This window comes from Mauremys reevesii, linkage group 8, assembly GCF_016161935.1.
Source record: "Mauremys reevesii isolate NIE-2019 linkage group 8, ASM1616193v1, whole genome shotgun sequence".
Classification (NCBI taxonomy): domain Eukaryota; kingdom Metazoa; phylum Chordata; order Testudines; family Geoemydidae; genus Mauremys; species Mauremys reevesii.
Window position 1 is genome coordinate 53,305,522 of NC_052630.1, and position 5,522 is coordinate 53,311,043.

The 5,522-nt window shown below is 49.9% G+C and overlaps 1 long non-coding RNA gene across 1 annotated transcript; it reads left to right on the forward strand.

Annotated features, from left to right (window-relative positions):
- The first annotated feature begins 1,960 nt into the window (after positions 1-1,960).
- Positions 1,961-4,667, forward strand: LOC120369790. Its single transcript, XR_005583419.1, has 2 exons — positions 1,961-2,086; positions 4,401-4,667. It is a non-coding gene; the product is annotated as an uncharacterized LOC120369790 (long non-coding RNA).
- Positions 4,668-5,522: the final 855 nt, after the last annotated feature.

A 5,522-nucleotide genomic window follows, 5' to 3' on the forward strand; every position in this document is an offset into this window, starting at 1 on the left:
CATAGTTAACTTGCTTCCCACATTTTCTCATTTACCAACTATAATCTCACCATAGTCCTTGATTTATATTACTAGGCCATTTTGTTTAGACTAATACGGTTTCTCTGTATGATTGATTTTTTTGCATCTATTACAAACTTCATCATTATAAACAGCTGGACCTGTTTTTCATGATTATTGTAACATCTTATGAACTTTCACATCCTTTTAAAATTGAGCTTAGGATAACTTTGTAGGTCCAATAATCACAGAAGACATTAGTGTAGACTAGGGTGACCAGATGTCCCGATTTTTTGGTCTTTTTCTTATATAGGCTCCTATTACTCCCCCACCCCCGTCCCGATTTTTCACATTTGCTGTCTGGTCACCCTAGTGTAGACAGGGATCCCGGCCTCAGTGGTACTGATGTGCCGAACTGCCATTGATTTCAATAGGAATTAGGTGCCTAAAAACCTTTGAGGATCTGGACCCAGCTGCACAGATCTTAGCTCTTGATGCACACTTTGTTCGCTAAGGGCAGCAGTTGTTATGGTTGTCAGGAGCACTTATTTTTGGTCTTTGGACTTAACACTGTGCTAGCTAGAGGCAGAAAGTCTAGTGGCTGGAGCAAGGGACTGACCAGAAGTCAGTAGTTGTAAGTTCCACCCCGACTCACTGTGACCTTGGGATCGTAACTTTATTTTCTTGTGTCCCCATTTATCTACTGAATGAGAATAGTAATTACTCCCCTTTGCAAAGCACTGTGCGATGTTCGGTTGAAAGGTGCTATATAAGAGCAAAATGTGGTGATTTTACATTGAGATTGCAGTAGTGTCCAAAGGCCAGCCAGAGCAGGGCCCCATTGTACTGGATGCTGTATAAATACAGAATAAATGGTAGTATCTACCTATCCCAAAGATCTTACAATCTAAAAGACAAGACATTTACAGGTGGATGCAACAAACAAGCAGGTTGGATTGGGAGCGGGAAAGGGGTGCGAGGAAGACAGTATTACAAAAAACGAATAGGCTTGTAATTCTTAGCCAATTAGGAGCAACTGTCACAACTCACCCCTGCCTGGCCATTAGCAGATTGCAGTTTCTGGAATGCATGGTATGGAAGAGGTGAGTTTGGAAGAAGGATTTGAATGAGGATAAGGGGGTGGCTATGTGGAGTTTGGGCACTCTTCTCTCTTGCTGGGGCAGCATGGGATAAAGTATGAAAGTGCTAGTGGCAGACGGGGGTGATCCGTCATGGGGAGGGAGGTGTTGCTTGGCCAAGATGATCCCTGCTGTACCTCCATTACAGCAGGGGAGAATTTGGGGGAGTCTACGGATGGAGACGCTGATGAGGCTGGGTTAAGTGACTTGGCCAAGGCCACAGTGGGAAGTAGTGTCAGTAAGGAGTAGAGCTTCCAGACTCTTGTGTCTGGGCGCAGACCACATCTATAAGACTCTCATTGAGTTAGTGCCATGACTAGGCTGGCCCTGGGAGTGTGTGGGGTTGCTGCTGGAGGGGGCAGGTGGACAGAGATTTGCCAGCTTGTGTGCACATTTCATATTGCTAGTGGCACCCTGGGCAGGACTTTCCTTGCCCTGTTCCCATGCCAGGCAGAAGGGGAGAATGAGGTGGAGCCGGTGGAAATATTATCACGGTGCTGACTCCCTTCCACTTTTCAGAGCTCAGGGTCAGGGCTGGACAGAGGATTTCCTGCATATGGCCATGCGGCGCCGTGCCCTTCCCTAGCCTGGGCTCCCCATGCAGTTGCCCTTGCTGCTCTGAGCAGCATGCTGACATCAACCTTGGGCTGTCTTATCCAGAATGTGGGAGTGCAGTGGGACCTGCAGCCAGGAGAGTCACTGGTTGGGTTTATGAGCTGCCCTTGCCTGCCATGTGTTACCAGGGTAACTTGTGTGACAACTGGAGGAGAAAGCAGCCTGCTGCGCTGGCAGGAGGGAGAGACAAGGCCTGGGGAAGGAGTAGCTGTTTTGTCTCCATGGTAATGGTGCTGCTATTTTCAATGCAGGCGAGATTCCAGTGGCACCCTCCCAGGGTGTAATTCTATTGCAGGCCAGGAGCAAGCGGCTGCGAAGCGAAACATAAACAAGTGACTGATTCCCTGCTGGGCACGGTGGTGATGGGGGGGGCTAAGACAGCTCAAAAGAGGGGTTGCAGCTGGTGCCCTGATCCTGGGATAGGAGACCCCTTTATCAGTGGGGTAGGGGACTCTCAGCCCAAGGTGGCTGAGTTGGCTGTGAATGTGGGTGGAGTTCTGGTAACTCATGCTGATTCCTTGCTGTCTTTCTGGTGACACGCTTATTCTCATGCTCCTTGAAATGCTCTTTCCATGCTTCCTCCAGGGCTTTCTCCTCTTGGTTGCATTACTGCTGTTGCCCTCTCCCGTGTACTACTTCTATCTTTGTTTAGTCCTTCCAGAACCCTTCCCCTCTCTCGCTCTCTCCCATTTCCAGATTCCCCCTTCCCCCAGTCAGCTCCGTCTCTCCTCTCTTTCCTGAGCTCCATCTCTTGCCCCCTACCAGACCTGTCTGTCTCTCAGTGATCCCCACTTTCTGCAGTGAGAAGAGCACAGAATGCAGAGAGAAAGCAATTAAAGCCACAGCAGGCTAATCTCCCTCATACCATGCCAGCAGCCCATCCCCAGGCTGAAAGGGCTGTGCTGGCGAGCTACGCTTCCTAGGGTACATCTGGTGCCTTGGAGGAGGAGGCTGCTGCCCCCCTGGCTCAGCAAGGCACTAATGAGAAGAGCTATTCCCCCGGGGCTGAGCTCTGGCTTGCACTGCTCTGAAGAGCTGCTCTCTGTTGTCCTGTCCCACCTCCTCCACCCAATCATGCTGTTCGTTCAGAAAGGGAATATTTGACCGTGGATGCCCTTGGCCGCAGAGAAGCTGGGAGGAGCTGTGTCCGCAGGAAGGCCCAGCAGAGCGACTCCCACAGGAAGGGAGGGAGCGAGGGAAGGAAGGAAGGGTCTAGCAGCAGCAAGAGGAGGAGTAGGAGTGGGGCATTTATTTTTCTTTGTGACTGAAAGTCAAACCACAAGCTGGCCTCATGCAGAGCCAAAGTCTAGCCCCAGCTGGTTGCCCACTCGGTAACAGGCCTGTAGCCAAGGCTTCTTGAGCTGCTGGCTCTTTGACGTGGACGTGGGTGCAGGGAGGCCCATGAGCAGCCTGTTTTCATGTGGCCAGTGGAGATTGTGACGGGTCCCAGGTGGAACTGAGTGGCCAAGCCATGCTGTGCCGTGCCACGGCGATGTCTGCAGTGTGATTTATTCACAGTGACATCACCTATAGGACAATGGTCCTTCCTTGTAAATGTCACACTCACACTGGTGAAATCGCTGCTGATGAAAGGGGCTGAACTGAAAGCCCTGCAGTTCCTTATCTGTAGAGCAAGAGACGGCATGGGCAGCAGCAGCAGCTTCCCCACCAACTGGCCTCACTCCTGTCCCAAATGGAGGGACCTGTTCTAGGGGTATAGCCCCTTCTGCGGAGAATGTCAACTAGGGGGCTAGTTAGTGCCACGTGGTGTGTGGACACCTGTCTGTTAGGAACTGGAGTGAGACTAGTTCATTTTACACAGGACAGGACGCAGCTGTCATATGGTATTTATTCCCAGCCACTAGCTGCCTGGGCTGATATGAGCCTAGAGGGCAAAGTTCAGACAGTCTTCCCTGTCGAAGCCTGGATCTGTTTTCTGTATCCCTTCTCTCTGGCTTTCTTCCCCATCCCTCGCTCTGCATACCTTTCAGCTCAGACACTGTGTCAGTATCTCCTGTTTGTGAACTGCTCTCCACCTCCGTTTTCAAACCCCAGTCATTTGAAAGGGGCACTGAGATTTGTTTCTCTTGCAGTGTGACGTTTGGTTTTTGGGATAACGGTCCAGGCTGCTAGGGGTGAGGTCCCAGTCTCTGAAGTCAGTGCTCTAAAAACCTCCAGGCTATTGACTCATTGTTTGTCTCCATTTGTATCTCCTCTAGCAGCTGTCCTTGTCACCAGACCCCTGGCTGGCTTGGCTTGCCCACACACTCTGGTCCAGTGCTTGGAGATCATCCACAATTAGGGATGAGGTATCCCACCTAATAAGCCTTATATTGATACAGCACTTTCATCCCAAATCATGTCCCAAAGAACAAGCAGGGATCCCTTCACAGTCTGTGAAATGCAGCCATCTCTGGGATGGAAGGCAGCAACTATTCAACAGTTTAGGACAGGACGTGAAAAAGGGATATTGCATCCCATTGAAACTGCAGGGGGAATCCGGAGAGTTGTAAATTACCCATGCTGGCATTTGTTAGGAGAGGTGGTAGTGTGCGTGTGGGGAGGGAAAGCCTAATGTGTACAGTTAAAAAAATTGCTGCGGGACCTTTCATGGTATCTTAACCCGTTTCCTCGTTGTCGCTGCAGGAGCCAGGGCTGCGGTTTGCAGCACGGTGCGCTCTTCCACCATGGATCAGTTCTGACACAGAAGGAAGAGTGCCGCCTATTGAATCACCAACACAGCTTCCTGCAGCAGCCTGGGTTTTCTTGAGTGGCCCCTGCCTGATCCATCTACTGGCGAAGCTTAGCCTAGCTCTACTTAGCTTGGGTGAGGAGACAGGCCCACAGATAGAGGTGTTACTACTGCGGGGCCATCTCCCTTTGATAAGCATTTATACTTCCTTCCTACAGTTATCTAACTTGTCTTGAAAGCTTATTTCCATTAGCTGCTGCTGTTGCTGACTGGGTGGTCTTTGTACATCACAGTTCTCTTTGTGGGTGTGAATTACCTGTGACCGGCGAGTGACTCTTGAATTAATGACATTAATTGCCATATATTTTTTGTGATTAATCCTTGGACTGGTGCTAAAATTGAATGTGTGGTGGGTTTTTTTTTTAAATGTGATCTGTTTTGATTGGACTTCTGGGCCACAGGGTTATGTTCCTCTTCCTTAATGGGAGGGGCATAAGTCTGGGAATCCGATCACTTCTGTGAACATGTGTGATTACAAATAGCTTCAAATATCTCATGCCATTTGCTTAATATCTGCAGTTAGTGGACAGTCCTGCTGCTCCACTTGTATATTCATGGAAAGCAAACATCAAACGGGCGGAAATCCCATCCAGAGAGAATGGTTAAAAACTCCACGAGAGAGTCACAGTATCGTCCCCCATCACTATGTGTTCCCACATGCTGCTTTCTGTACGGAGAGATTGTGTCCACGTCCTTGGGATCCTTCCCACATTTTCACCTGTGCTTCCTTTGCCCCTTGGATATTGCACATACTGGAAATAGAGATGCTGTCTCCACTTCTCCACCCACTCAACGACCTTTCATTGTGGTAATGGCTCCTCTGAGAAGCTGGATAGCCAAGGCACCACCCCTCTCTGTTCACTTCCCCCCAGGATGGGTTTGATCCCCATTTCTAGGATACGGCTTCCCCAGCCTGACCACTGACACTGCTCTTCTCCTGCAGCTCTTTCTTCATGAGATACCACCGCCTGAGAGGAGTCAAGAGCTAATCTAGCATTTTACCCCTTGGCTTCCAT